This window comes from Trichomycterus rosablanca, chromosome 11 (assembly GCF_030014385.1).
Source record: "Trichomycterus rosablanca isolate fTriRos1 chromosome 11, fTriRos1.hap1, whole genome shotgun sequence".
Classification (NCBI taxonomy): Eukaryota; Metazoa; Chordata; class Actinopteri; order Siluriformes; family Trichomycteridae; genus Trichomycterus; species Trichomycterus rosablanca.
Genome location: NC_085998.1, coordinates 26,821,778 through 26,838,428, shown reverse-complemented (window position 1 = coordinate 26,838,428; position 16,651 = coordinate 26,821,778). Strand labels below are relative to the sequence as shown.

The window sequence follows — 16,651 nt, the reverse complement described above, 5'->3', positions numbered from 1 at the left end:
CTACTCATACCAGCACAACACACACTAACACACCACCACCATGTTATTGTAACTGCAGTGCTGAGAATGATCCACCACCTAAATAATATCTACTCTGTGGTGGCCCTGTGGGGGTCCTGACAATTGAAGAACAGGGTGAAAGCAGGCTAAAATGGTATGTAGAGAAATAGATGAACTACAGTCAGTAATTGTAGAACTACAAAGTGCTCCTATATGGTAAGTGGAGCTGATAAAATGGACAGTGTGTGTAGAAACCAGAAGGTGGTTTTAATGTTATGGCTGATCAGTGTAAATCTGCTCATGATCCTCTACATGTAATGGCTAGAATTTTAGTAGCAATGCAGCTCTATCTTTATTAGTACAAGTGACAGCATGCTGAGGGACCTAAATGCTTCAAGCAAAAAAGCCGGAAGCAACCTATTGTATTATAATTTCATCCTTTTAAAAGCAGTTCAAAAGACCACATCTGTGGTCCACTAAAAGAACACTTCATCAATATTTAGTGCATTCTTGACTTATAGGTGTCTTTTTTCTTCCTGGTGGTTCTTAACATTTTGCACAGGCCCAACAGCTATCTTCCCTGCACACTGAATACTTAATTAGACATCAGTAGAAATGCAGCACCTTTTATAAAAAGTCACAATTTACACATTCGTGTTTTAAATACTTGGCCAAAAGTATGTGGGCACCAGAAATCTACAGAAATGTGCTTGTAGCCAACCCCATTCCAAAACCATGCTCACCCACCCCATAAGCCCAACTCTTTGTTGCTATAACAGCATTCACTCATCTAGAAGGCCCTAAAACAGGATTTTAAAACATGCACACATTTGCTTGTATTCAGGTATGGATGTTGGGCAACAAGCCCTGTTCACTGTCAACATGCCAATTCATCTCAAAATTGGTGAACAGCCAGGATAGTCAAAATTGTACAAGAACTGAGCAAATAATATACTTAAGAGCAGTGAATTGTAAATTCAAAACCAAAAAGGGCTTTTCCTAAACTGTTCCCAGTATATATATTTTTTCTTTTTCTCTGATTTTTTTCCCACAATTTTCTCCCTAATCTAGTCGTATCCAATTACCCTGGTTGCATTACGCTTCACCTCTACCGATACAACCCTCCACTGCTGACTGAGGAGCTTTGCAACTGACACATGCCTCCGATACATGAGCAGTACCGACTGCCTCTTTGCACCTGCACAAGGCGAGTTCATATGCGGATCAGCCTTGTGCACGGAGAGCCACGCCCTGATCAGCATTATTCCCCAACTCTGCGCAGGCGTCATCAATCAGCCAGCAGAGGTCGTAACTGCACCAGTTATGAGGAACCCTGGTCCGGCTCATCCTATCCCTAAACAACAGCTAACTGTTGTTCATGTGGCCACCCAGCCCGGCCAGATGGCAGAGCTAAGATTCAATACGATGTGGGTCATTCCTACAATTCAGTGCATTTTGTGTCCCCAGTACTGATCATTGTATTTATTAAGTATATTTTAAACAATACAATTGCTAAACATCTTACTGAAATAATTAACACTTTCAAATACTAAAAACAATGCCCCCCCCCCCCCCAAAAAAAATAAAATGACTGTATACATACTGTTTTTATCTCTTAGATACCAGAGGTTTTCCCATGTCCCCAGTGCTGTACATTCTGATTTAGTGATGGATATATGAGGTTTAATCATGAAAATATCTCAGTCTTTCAATACTGTTTAAAAGGTTTGCTTAAGTCCCTCTAAACCTTGGATTTTTTTTCTTTATGAGTTTCATTTTATTGCTGATTATAAGGGTTTTTCACACGTCCCTCAAGTTGCTGGCCACCCTGTTATTTCTTACTATGGTAGTTTAAATTAATGAACTGCTTTGCATACTGACATCATTTCCTGGCATGGAAAGATGAGTGGCTTATTAAACTCCTCATTTTAATGTTGTTTTTTCCACATTTTATCCTAAAAGTCTTATATGGTCAACCATATCATGTCCACCCTGTTATGGGATATATGAGAAAAAGCAATACGATTTGATCATTTTAAAAATTATCACACTAAAAGCAGAAAATTCTTTGTCTGAATTCACTTATGCATGGTTTTGCTCACTTGCTAGCTAATGGCTAATTTTATGTCAGAATGTCCACCCTGTTATGGTCCATCCTGTTACAACCTAATACGTAACAGGCTGGACATCACAGTGTGTATGAGTGTACATGTGTAATTTAGCTTGACCTATGTTAGTTTGGAAAGTATAACATGTCCTTTTTATAATAAAACATGAAAAACAAATTAAAGCAGTGTTTCATTTTTAAGGTCCAAAGGGCACCCAATCCCAGGAATGACCCATGTATTTGAAATCCCAGCTCTGGTGTGCTAGCGTATTTTACTGCTGCAACACCTGAGCAGGCCCCCCAATATTAATTTTAATAAACTTATTTCAGAGTAGTATAGCCTTTAGCCTCCAGAACTTTTCAGATTTTTTCTATACAAGTCCTGTATTCCAGTTCCAAACGGAAAAAAAGCTAAGAAAGAATGTTTAATAAAGCTTTATTTACTTTACTGACTTCAAATGATAAATTATGTTAGCAGTATTTACTGAGGCTTTAATAGTCTGCTTTACAGGATACTTAATCAGGAGGGACTGTGTGCAACATATAGACTTCTATAATCGCCACATAATTGCTAGCTGTTATATACCGATCAGCCATAACATTAAAACCACCTCCTTGTTTCTACACTGTTCATTTTATCAGCTCCATTTATCATATAGAAGCACTTTGTATTTCTACAATTACTGACTGTAGTCCATCTGTTTCTCTACATATCTTTTTAACCTGCTTTCACCCTGTTCTTCAATGGTCAGGACCCCCACAGCACCACAGAGCAGGTATTATTTGGGTGGTGGATCATTTTCAGCACTGCAGTGACAATGATATGGTGGTTGTGTGTTAAACCCCAACAACCCTGACCAGAATGAAGCAGTTATGCGTAGTTCACACTACATGATTTTTGCTCGCTGCTAGATGTGTGTGTATGGATCGAAACTTGGCTCTCGATCGCTATGTGTGAACTGTTCAACGACTCGATCGTCGTTCAGCGAGCCGCACGGCGACTGATGAGAAATATCTAGCATGTTAAATACCTTGACCAGTGGCCGACTCAAAATCGCGTAGTGTGAAAGGCGTTGCAGGCAGGTTGCGAGTGGCAGCGAGTGCTATGTCGAACTACAGCCAATGGAACGCAAGATACAGGGTAAGGGGAAACCCGGGGGAGGAGTTGTAAAAACATGGGACGGGGGCATACTATAGTTTCTATTAGAATTCATCGGCACACACACAAGCTTTACAGTATTTTGTGATCTTATTGTCCACGCCAAACCATAATATCAACAATGCATTGCAAAAAATATTTGTTGACCTCCGACTCACAGAACAGACAATCTCAGCTGGTTGCGTAGCCCAATATACTCGAAATCATTTATTTTTCCTCTTTGCTTTTACTCTGCACATCAACGCACAAACAACTTTGATCGCCTACTTATTGTTGATGTGCATTTTTGGACATGGTATCATTAAACCCCTCGTCACTTCTCACGTGTGTTTTCGTGATGAAACGTAGTTTGGTAGACCAGATAGACTTGCCTGCGATTCCTCATGGTGATAGATGGCGTAGTGTGTTATCCCCTATCGCAGATCAGTCGTGTAGTGTGAAATCCACAACAATTTTCCCAAGTGCAAGAGATTCAGTTGTGTAGTGAACTGTACAGCGATCTGACGACTTGGAAAGTCGTGTAGTGTAAACTTGGCATAAGTAAACAAGAATAAAAAAATATCAGCACTTAAAGCTGATGGGAGACATTAACTCAAATATGTGATTTTATACCAGTTAGCAATATTTGCTGCTAAAATAGCCAACCCCTCCAGTTTAAAATCCTTCTTAATACAGTTGTGGTCAAAAGTCTATGACCAGTAGAAAAATGGTTAATACTGGATCATACTATGTATTACTACTTGAAGTCTAAAGAATTTCTGTCATAGACTTTTCTGTCCTAGGCAGTTATCTCGGCAGTCAAACAGAGTTAAATGTCTTTAGAGTTATTAAAAAAGCTTTGGCTGATTTCTTTCATCTAAATGATTGTAGTCTCAGTGGCTGCTTAATTACAGCCCTCCTGCATGTTTGGTTGTTATGCCACTTGATTGCCACAGCTTCTACAGCAACTATCTGTAGTATATTTAAATATTTAATAAATAAAGTATAATTATTTGCATGAATTTATCATTGAATGTTTTTCATTAATGTTCAAGCAAGTCTTTATTCACAGACCCTTTTACAGTGTCTTTAAACAGTATTTAGTACACTAAACTGTTTCAGAAATTTTTATATTAAATACTGTTTTCAGTCATGTAAATGGCTGTCTAATGTCTTATGTCTAATAAAAATAAAATAGCAAATGTCATAGCCTTTTCTTGGTAGTCAGCTAACCTCATAAGCATTAATGAGCCAAGCCAAGCATTCAGTAACATAATGAGATGCCCACATTATGCTCAGATTATTAGATTTTGCATGTCCATGCCTGCTTGATTGCAAAATGTCAATAACAGCAAAAGATTAATCCTGAAACATTGTAAAATTATTAGAATTCTTTAATTCAACTTTTTACTAAAATGTTGTACTATTTATTTATAAGGATTTTTACGTCATGTTTTACACTTTGGTTACATTCATGACAGGAACGGTAGTTACTCATTACACAAGGTTCATCAGTTCACAAGTTTTTTTGGCATTTATTTAATGCATTTTATGCATTTGACGAGTGTTGTGTTACCTAGCGTTGTGTACGGAGAGACACACCCTAAGAGCACTCTTTCCTCATCTCTGTGTAGGTGCCTCTAATCAGCCAGCGGAGGTCGTAATTTGCACCAGTCTGACAGGGAGAGACCCCTATCCGGCTTAGCCCCGCCCATCTGAAAAACAGGCCAATCGTTCTTCATGTGGCCGCTCAGCCGGCAAGGCAGAGCTGAGATTCGATACAATGTATTAGAGATCCCAGCTTTGGTTGCAGCGTGTGTTTTTTACCGCTGCGCCACCTGAGCGGCAGTTCACAAGTTTAATGTCAAACACAGTCATGGACAATTTGGTATCTCCAATACACCTCACTTGCATGTCTTTGGACTGTGGGAGGAAACCGGAGCTTCCTGGAGGAAACCTACGGACACAGGGAGAACATGCAAACCTCACACAAAAAGACTTGTATCGCCCCACCTGCGGATCGTGAGGCAACAGTGCTACCCACTGAGCCACCGTGCCACCCAAAATGTTGTACTTTGTAATGAAAGACATTGTGCTAAATTTGAGAAAAATGCTCAATAAAAGCATTTTTACTGGGGTCCTGGCCCCGACCGTACTTCTGATCATGTTAGGGTTCTCTAAAATTTAGGTTATTTGAATTTGCAGCAAACATTGATTTCAAGTTTTTAAACCATGGACTGCTTATGTAATAGCAGTTCTTTGAGAAGTCAGTGTATGGTAGAGAGAGGTAATTCTCTAGAGGACTTGCCACAGTTGCTAATAAAAATAGAAATGACCTTATGTCTTAACTGTAGCAACAGTATATCTGTTCTTCTGTTCTTCTCCTAAACTAAACACACAGATTGCACACATAGATTTAATACAAATTGGGCTCTGAGCAAATTAAATTCATTCCTTCTTTCCCTTATTAATCCTTGTTAGCTTTCATGGTTATCAGTTGTCACAGAGCAAATAGAATTAGAACCGGTTGTGCATGATGACTCCTAGCATGTGATGCACAATTTGTGTTCATGTGTGTTTATTAATTTAATTTGTATGGTCTGATGTATTAGGAGCTGAAGGTAGTTTAGTTTAAAACTAAAATACCTGCTTTAACCTTTATTGTAGACAGTTAACGAGAAATTACGCTGTTATTTAGGTTTTATTAATGCGGAATGAGCCATAGTCATATTTGTTTATTTCTTGTTGCATATTTTGGTGTTTTCTAAAGTAAAAGTGTGTACCCTTCAACAAAGAATGACATTTTTGCAAACATTAATTTTTGGAGTTTTCATTGCATTTGTTCATAATTTGTTGGTAGAACTTTAACATGCTGTGTATGCCCAACAATATATCAGAAAAAGAAGCACTCTGCTAAGTTTTTTTTTTACAGTTTTTCTCGATTTGGTACATTTCTCACATCATGATTTACATTGGCATCACAACAAGTGCATTTCTCAAAACAGTTAGTGCAAACAGCAAAACTCAACGAAATACCCGCAAAAGCACGTACCTCGCTCACAATTCTTTGTTTGTGCCTCAAAAGCAAATATTTATGTCAATCAACTTGTCAGTGCCATCAGAATGTCTAGTCTGTGTGTCATTGCCTATGAACAAGGCAGTCAAAATACTTAGTCATGTTGTCAGTGCAACAGTGTACACTGTAAGTATATTCTGATGGAAACTAGCTAAGCTTTTGATTACAAGAACGCTGCACATTCTGTGGCATATCAATTGAAACGGTACGTGTTACACACAAAATACAAACTTACACAGAACACAAAGTTACACATGACTGTATGTGGGAGACTGACAGCAAGAAATTGGACTGGAATCAAATTTATACAGTAATATTCCTGGTTCTGGAGGCATGCAGGTCCAGCAGTGTGGGCAGCTTTACACCGATGGTCCTCTCTGCAGACTTGATGATGCGCTGCAGTCTCTTGGTGTCATGTTTTGTGACAGCGCTGCCCCACACTGTGATGGATGTGGTGACGATGGACTCTATGATGGCTGTGTAGAACTGCACCATCAGCTCTTGGGGTAGGTTGAACTTCCTCAGCTGGTACAGGAAGTACATTTTCTGTTGAGCCCTCTTGATGATGGAGTTGATGTTGCTGTCCCACTTCAGGTCCTTGGAGATCGTTGTGCCCAGGAACTTGTAGGACTCCACAGCCATCACAGTTCTGTCTAGGATGGTAGATGGCAGGGTTGGGGGGCTCCTCCTGAAGTCCACGGTCATCTCCACTGTTTTAGCTGTGTTCAGCTCCAGATTGTTCTGACTGCTCCAGAGGACAACCTGATCAACCACCCGTCTATAAGCAGACTCATCACTGTCACTGATGAGACCAATGACTGTAGTGTCATCTGCAAACTTCAGGATTTTAACAGAGGAGTCCATGGAGGTACAGTCATTTGTGTACAGCGAGAAGAGCAGTGGGGAGAGTACACAACCCTGTGGGGCACCCGTGCTGATGGTTCGGGTCCCTGAAGTACACTTTCCCAGCCTCACCTGCTGTTTTCTGCCAGTAAGAAAGTCAGTTATCCACTGGCAGGATTTTTTTTTTCCAGAATGGTGATGGTGTTAGAGTGGCATGGACTCTTCTACCTCTTCCTCCGTTTTGTCCCCTCATTGGCTGTTCACCCTGTACACGGCCTTGTCTTTTCATTGAGAGACTTTGTGACATTGCAATGTTTTGTGTCTATATATGTTTGTCAACTGAAGGTTCATGAGATGTACAGTGTATCACAAAAGTGAGTACACCCCTCACATTTCTGCAAATATTTTATTATATTTTTTCATGGGACAACACTATAGAAATAAAACTTGGATATAACTTAGAGTAGTCAGTGTACAACTTGTATAGCAGTGTAGATTTACTGTCTTCTGAAAATAACTCAACACACAGCCATTAATGTCTAAATGGCTGGCAACATAAGTGAGTACACCCCACAGTGAACATGTCCAAATTGTGCCCAAAGTGTCAATATTTTGTGTGACCACCATTATTATCCAGCACTGCCTTAACCCTCCTGGGCATGGAATTCACCAGAGCTGCACAGGTTGCTACTGGAATCCTCTTCCACTCCTCCATGATGACATCACGGAGCTGGTGGATGTTAGACACCTTGAACTCCTCCACCTTCCACTTGAGGATGCGCCACAGGTGCTCAATTGGGTTTAGTCCATCACCTTTACCTTCAGCTTCCTCAGCAAGGCAGTTGTCATCTTGGAGGTTGTGTTTGGGGTCGTTATCCTGTTGGAAAACTGCCATGAGGCCCAGTTTTCGAAGGGAGGGGATCATGCTCTGTTTCAGAATGTCACAGTACATGTTGGAATTCATGTTTCCCTCAATGAACTGCAGCTCCCCAGTGCCAGCAACACTCATGCAGCCCAAGACCATGATGCTACCACCACCATGCTTGACTGTAGGCAAGATACAGTTGTCTTGGTACTTCTCACCAGGGCGCCGCCACACATGCTAGACACCATCTGAGCCAAACAAGTTTATCTTGGTCTCGTCAGACCACAGGGCATTCCAGTAATCCATGTTCTTGGACTGCTTGTCTTCAGCAAACTGTTTGCGGGCTTTCTTGTGCGTCAGCTTCCTTCTGGGATGACGACCATGCAGACCGAGTTGATGCAGTGTGCGGCGTATGGTCTGAGCACTGACAGGCTGACCTCCCACGTCTTCAACCTCTGCAGCAATGCTGGCAGCACTCATGTGTCTATTTTTTAAAGCCAACCTCTGGATATGACGCCGAACACGTGGACTCAACTTCTTTGGTCGACCCTGGCGAAGCCTGTTCCGAGTGGAACCTGTCCTGGAAAACCGCTGTATGACCTTGGCCACCATGCTGTAGCTCAGTTTCAGGGTATTAGCAATCTTCTTATAGCCCAGGCCATCTTTGTGGAGAGCAACAATTCTATTTCTCACATCCTCAGAGAGTTCTTTGCCATGAGGTGCCATGTTGAATATCCAGTGGCCAGTATGAGAGAATTGTACCCAAAACACCAAATTTAACAGCCCTGCTCCCCATTTACACCTGGGACCTTGACACATGACACCAGGGAGGGACAACGACACATTTGGGCACAATTTGGACATCACCAGTGAATTTGGTTCACTGTGGGGTATACTCACTTATGTTGCCAGCTATTTAGACATTAATGGCTGTGTGTTGAGTTATTTTCAGAAGACAGTAAATCTACACTGCTATACAAGCTGTACACTGACTACTCTAAGTTATATCCAAGTTTCATGTCTATAGTGTTGTCCCATGAAAAGATATAATGAAATATTTGCAGAAATGTGAGGGGTGTATCACTTTTGTGATACACTGTACCTCTGACCTATGGTTGAGAGCTGTTTGACCATTGGTTGATCTAAACCTTCACAAATTCCCCTTCTTAACTGAAAGCCAAGAGTCATCTGAGAACAATTTAATCAATTTATGATAAATTACCAAAAAAGTTTCATAGAAATGTACAAATTATGCCTGAGAGATTATGACAACATGTTCAGCACTTTTGCATGTAATGCATGTAATGACCTAGGCAATGACCCAAAGCCTAAATGTTTTGGAGGGTAAGACAATTCAACAGACAATCAGTATAACACATTTTGATAAACATGACATAAGCAATTGATAATGCAAAAAACAGCAGACCATTGTACATGACCATTTGCATGAATGTACAAAAGCATTTGCAAATTGTGAAACACAATGAGAAATGCTATTATGATCTGCACAAGTGACAAGGAGATGTGGATATTGAATGAACAGTTTTGAGAATTTAAATTCTGATCTGAGAAATGAACCAAATCGACTGAGAAAAACTGTAAAAAGTGTGTACAAATTCCTAAACCAATACATTTATTATTTGCAAGCTGTGATCCGCCAGTGTAAGTGTTACCCAGTACTGATTTATTCAGGTGCCCAACCTTTTGCACATTCTTAGACAAATAAAAAGCAGAGACAACTAAAAACACAAATATTAATAAAATCTTAATAAACAGTAATAATAAACCACACTAATATTCTATCAAATCAAATTAAATGTTAGAATGTGTAACGCTTTTGGGCTATGACCAGAGGGGGCATACACACTTGCTGATTTATTAATAAAGACAAGACAAAACAAACAGACAAGACACAACCTAAGCTAAATGCTACACTAACTGTTAGACATAAATCCTAAGCTAAACATGCACTAGACTAAGACAAACAGAACATGAGCTAACAGGGCTAGACAGAGCTAGACAGGGCTAAACAGAGCCAAACAGAGCTAAACAAAGGTTAAGGCAAAGGCAAACGGACAGATGGACGGACAGGTGGCTGGACGGACAGGTGGCCGGACGGACGGACGGACGGACAGACAGACAGAATTAAAAGCAAAGTATCACATAGCAAACCAAACCGACAGAGTTAAATCTAAATCTAAATCAAAATCATGTGCTGGCAAAAGAGCAAACCAAATCAAAATAGTCTCCAATCAAGGATTGGAGACTGCCTCCTTAAATACACAGATAATTAGCCCTCAACAAGGTTCAGCTGTGAGTCGTTAACAGGGGACCAATCATACTGAGGGGGCGTTGGCCTGTCACCGAAAACAAACACTCCTCCACCATATGCTCCTGGAAAGATGGGCGTGGCAGGTGTAGATGAGTTCTAGGAGCACAGGAGCACACATGGGCTAGATATGTGACAGAATGCTCTTCATCATAATCCTTGATGTGTCATTTCTACAGATAGCAATATGGAAACCACTCTCAATAACTTACTAGGAGCCTAGAAAATTATTTGCTGTGTTCAAATCCTAAAAAAAATGTGGTAGCTTTTTCGTAAAATGATGTTTTTTGTATAACTTTCTGTATAAATGGACTTTAGAAGCAAAAGTTTACTTTGGTGGACTTTAACCAACAAATTCCCTATGTCACGTGTGTCAAACTCAAGGCCCGCAGGTCAAATCCAGCCCACCACGTAATTTTTTGTCTTGATGATTGTCTTAAAATACACTGTAAAATCGTACATAAACTGCATCTCCCGCAATGCATGCTGATTTTGTGACCCACAAAGTGACCAAATCCCACCAGTAGATGGCAGTGTTTCTACATCAGCGTTTAACTGAGGCGGTTTTCCAACAAGTGATGTTGAGAAATATTTACAAATAATCCCAAAATGTACAAGAAGAGAAAATTGAAGCAGAAGGAGGGGAATTTAATTAAAGATGGGAGAGTGAACACAAGTTTGTGCTTAAAGAGGAAAAACCGGTACGTCTCTTGTGTTACGAGGCAGTGTCTGTGGTAAAGGAGTACAATATAAATGTAAATATACATTATAAATATACAGTATAAATTTGGCATTTTGACACCAAACACAGAATTTAGCCTCCAAGAAAAACAACAAATTGTCCAAGACTTAAAAGGCAGACTGCAATCACAGCAGGATACATTACAATCGACCCTTTGAGGGCCACTATAATGCAGATGTGGCCCTCAGTGAAAATGAGTTTGACACCTCTGATCTGTGTTAATATTCTGTGTTGGTTCCTTATATTTTTGTAAATGAAAAAGATCCAGAATAGAGGAAGCACTCAGAAGACGAAATTGAAATTGTGAGCTGTTCTTCTTTTTGCCGTATTATATTAAATGACAATCTCAAGGTCATGTGCTTTAAATGGAGTTAAATCTCCTTAGAGTTATTAAAAAGCTTTGGCTGATTTCTTTCATTTTAATGATTGTAGTCTCAGTGGCAGCTTAATTACAGCCCTCTGGCATGTTTGGTTGTTATGCCACTTGATTGCCACAGCTTGTACAGCTACTATCTGTAGTTTATTTAAATATTTAAATAAAAGTATAAATATTTGCGTGAATTTATCACTAAAGGTTTTTTTTCTTTAATGTTTAATCAAGATATGTTTTAGATACATTGCAAAACTCTGTATTCACAGACTCCTGTGTTTTAAAAAGTATTTACCACACTAAACTGTTCAAACATATTTGAAATCGTATACTAATTTTCAGTAATGTACAAAGCTGTGTGCATTACATCTAACAAATAGCAAAAATTTTAACAATTTATTGAATTTAATAAGAAAACAGCAAGTTTTAAAATATAGTCATGAGTTTTGTTGTACGACTCATAAACGACTCGTAAACAACAAGAGTCCCTAGCATCAGCATATGTTAACGTTGGGGATAAATATTTTAAGGCACTGTATATTAAAAGACTTTCTGTATTTAAATACTTGTGCCTTCCTTAAACTGCCTATATGCTTTTCTCAACCCCTATCCTTGTCACAAGCTGGTCCATAGTCGTAGTTGTTAATGAATTGTTAATAAACAATAATGGACATTAATCTGTGAATACAAAGCTATGTGTTTTAACATCCAATTCAGTAATAAGTTAACTATATACACCGATCAGCCATAACATTAAAACCACCGACTTGTTTCTACACTCACTGTCTATTTTATCAGTTCCACTTACCATACAGGAGCACTTTGTAGTTCTGCAATTACTAACTGTAGTCCATCTGTTTCTCTGCATGCTTTGTTAGCCCCCTTTAATGCTGTTCTTCAATGGTCAGGACTCTCCCAGGACCGCTACAGAGTAGGTATTATTTGGGTGGTGGATCATTCTCAGCACTGCAGTGACTGACATGGTGGTGGTGTGTTAGTGTGTGTTGTGCTGGTATGAGTGGACACAGCAGCAATGATGGAGTTTTAAACACCTCACTGTCATTGCTGGACTGAGAATAGTCCACCAACCAAAAATATATCCAGCCAAAGCGCCCTGTGGGCAGCATCCTGTGACTACTGATGAAGGTGTAGAAGATGACCAACTCAAACAGCAGCAATAGATGAGCGATCGTCTCTGACTTTACATCTACAAGTTGGACCAACTAGGTAGGAGTGTCTAATAGAGTGGACAGTGAGTGGACAAGCATGCAGAGAAACAGATGGACTACAGTCAGTAATTGTAGAACTACAAAGTGCTTCTATATGGTAAGTGGAGCTGATCAAATTGACAGTGAGTGTAGAAACAAGGAGGTGGTTTTAATGTTATACCTGATTGGTGTACATGCTATGCATGCTAAATCTGGCTCACTATGAGGACTTTGTTGACTGCTTTTTTGTCCAGCCTTCAAAAAAGCAGATGCCAGTAACTCCAATCAGATGCCTACATCCAATTAGCTCTCTAAGCTGTCTTTATATCCTCACTGTATTAAGCAGTTTCTTTAACTAATGAAATTCAAATCACCGTCTCTAACATAACTGTGGGTGAAAAAGCTAAGTAGAGGGTCAACACTAAGCACCGGGAATACTATGGGCCATGCTCCACCACAGCTCTAGTTAGGAAATGATATAATAAACCAAAAAGTGCCAATGCCAGACATATGAACATGAAACAGACGAATGAACATGAATCTTTAAGCTGATCTAATCCTATTACTATTTGTCCTTGCAATAGTTACATTTAAACCTGAGTTCTATTCCTGCCAACCTGCCAAACATCTCCCTCTCAAACTGTGATAGTTCTAGTTTTAATTGGACAGCCTGTCAGTGTTAGCCTTAAATAAGTGTAATAACTAGCCTGTCCAGCCATATCTTTCTTTTCACATTTCTCTAGGGAGGGAAGATTTGTGAGTAATCATTCCATCAGTCTATCCTGGCTCCACTGCTGTGTACATCTGTAGCCTCAGCAGGTTTCTGAAGGCCTCACTTCGCAAATTCTCACTGATGGGCTGTGATTCTGCACAGTCCATTTGGTAATCAACATGAAGGCATAAACATCGGCAACCTTGTCAATATGGACGAAGGATGAAGGATATGAGAAAAGCAGAGAGATACGGTATAAAACAAGCTTGGCGGTGTTGTGTAAAGCATAAGAAATCAAAGGGGAATTGAAAATTCCATGGAGAGACATAAAACAACATAAAAGAAAGCTATTTATGATCATTTTGATCGGTCTTTAATTTTGTTTAAGTAAAGCTACAGTAAGTATGGAAATGATTATGAAAGAGGACAATTAATCTGTAACTTTCAGTGTATTTAGAGAGCTGTGTACAAAGGGGCAGGGAAAGTGGGTGGTATTCCCCAGTTTCTATGGAAACTGAATTTTTCATATTCCTGCTTTAATGCAATAGCAACTCTTAAACCTCGGCCCTTTATTCTCGAAGTCAAATATAAACATTATTTTAACAGTGGTCCTACAACGTCGTCATAGTGTCCTCTCCTAAAGTACTACAAAAGTTAAAAAATAAACAGCACAGAAAGGGTAAATAAAAAGCTAATTTTTGTAAACAAAATGCAAATCCTCTTCACAAAAATTCTGAATACAATACACTCTTTGTTTTATTGCACCCTTGCCCCCACAGCAGGCGGAACTTGTCATATAGTTAGCGATAACAAAGCCCACCCATTTAGAGGAAAGATATGATTTGTCAATTTCAACTTTCATTGAATTTCTATTGCTAAGCCCTATAGCTGGCCTACCGCTTTTTCTCGTTACATCAAAGAGAGACAATGGGGCTTCTTTAATCTTACCCTTTATATTGCAGTATAAATTGAATAGGCAGGTATGAAGTATTTATTTGCTTTGATTTGTATTCGTTTAAACGTTGATTGAGTATATTTCTCACATATTTTGATGCTGTTATATTTGGATGCCCTACATTAAATAAACCTTAATTTTTCCAAATTCCAAATAATTTAAACTAAAAGTCTGTAGACATTATTTGTAAACAGAATGTGTAGTCTAACACCTTATGTATAATGGCCTAATAATGCATTACTGTACATTAACATTAAGTTAATGTAAAATATTTTAATTCAATCTAAGCTGTCTCTATATCCTCACTGTGTTAAGCAGTTTCTTTCATTGATAAAATTCAAATCACATTGTTGTTCTTCCGCAGTCATGCCTTTGTAATGTGTGCAGCATGTGGTTTTGCATTGTCTTGTTGAAAAATGCATGGACGTCCCTGTAAAAGATGACGTCTGGAAGGCAGCATATGTTGCTCTAAGATCTCAGTGTACTTTTCTGCATTAATGCTGCTATCACAGAAGTGTAAATGACCTTTGCCAAGGGCACTGACACAGTGCCATACCATGACAGACCCTGGCTTTTGGACTTGTTGCTGATAACAGTCTGGATGGTCATTTTTGTCTTTGGTCCAGAGCAGTGTCCATTTTTTCTAAAAAAAAGTCCTGGAGTCTGACCACAATACATGTTTTCATTGTGTGATGGTCCATCTTAGATGCCTCAGAGCCCAGAAAGGTTGACACCGCTTCTGGACATGGTTAACATAAGACTTCTTTTTTGTACAGTAAAGTTTTAAGTGGCGTTTGTGCATGTAACTCCGTATTGTAGAGCTTTTTTTCTAAATCAGGTATGTTGTAAATACAGAAGCATTCTTTTTTAGTTAAAAATTCGCTGCAGTGTTTTTTTTTTTTTTTTTTTTTTTTTTTAGCTTTTTGCGTAGAAAGCTTTAATATATAAAAAATACCATGTAATAGAGAAGGTCTTTCTTATAAGTGTTTTGATTATGGGTTTGTTAACTGTCACTTTTTGGCCTAAATGCAAAATAACATCAAATTGTATTGACATGGGTTGAATTTGTGAGTAACCCCAAGCAAGACTAATTGAACTATCTTGTAAACCTATTTTACACTGCATTGTGAAACAGCAAGTGACTGCAGGCAAGTTAGTCAAGCACACACCCTTTAAGTCTAGGAATTTATGCTGTTGTAGAAATATAGGCTTCAATGGTACCTGCTTACATATGCAAGTCACACATTCCATGACCACTAATGCATACCATGACAGATGTTGGCTTTTGCACCTTTAATTGATAACAGCCTGGATGCTCCTTTTCATCCTTGTCAAAGCGAATTTGACATTCAATTTTACAGAAAACAAGCTGAACAATGGCACTGACCACAGCGCACATTTCTACTGTCTTTTGGGCCATCTGAGAAGAGATTGGGCCCAGAGAACTCTGAGGCATTTCTGCATAGAAGTGATATACAGTTTTCTCTAAGTGACTGTGTTAGGTGACAATGGTTTTTTGAAGAACTCCCAAGCCTATGTGGCTATATTTATCACAACAGCATGACGGTTTCTTATGCAATGCTGTCCAGGAGCTCAAAGGTCACTCACTATAGTGGTTTCCAGGTTTGCTCTACACAGACTGAGACCTCTCCAGATTTCCTGATTTTTTTTTTCAATATTATGAACAGTAGATGGTGAAAGACTAAATGATTTACAGTCTTGCACTGATAAATGTTTTTTTTGAATTGATAGATAATTTTCTACTTAAGCTGAACCATGACCCGCCATTGCTTGTAATGACTGATCCTTTGGTAGATCCTCCTTTTATACCCAAAAATGATTCCCTCATCTGTTACCAACTCACCTGCTTATTGTGGAATGATGTAACTTGAATTGTCTATGAACCTTTTACTCTTGTTTTGTCATGTCACAACTTTTTAATGTGTTACTGTCTGAATGTGTCTGAATGTGTGTTGCCAGCATAATATTCTAAATGTGTTAATATTTACACACTACAATGATTAAAAACTGCAAATCTTTTGTTTCTTCTTAATTAAATAAACATTTAAGAAAATTAACTTTTCTTTTTATTGCATTTTTGCAACATTTCTGGAAATGGGGAGGCAAATTTCCTACTTTTACTCTAAGGAATCCAAGTTATGTGTTTGCAATCTTATTTAATTGATTAAAATTAACAAATGAGCTGCAGCTGAAACCCATTCATTTCACTAAGATGACAAACAATATTTGATCATTAGGGAATTAAGCAATTATTGTCTAAGATTTAGGATCATTATTTTGTGATT

The 16,651-nt window shown here is 38.9% G+C and overlaps 1 protein-coding gene across 1 annotated transcript in view; it reads left to right on the top strand.

Moving 5' to 3' along the window:
* Window positions 1–16,651, top strand: part of necab2 (N-terminal EF-hand calcium binding protein 2) — a 191,909-nt gene that overhangs the window by 161,993 nt on the left and 13,265 nt on the right. The window lies entirely within an intron of this gene.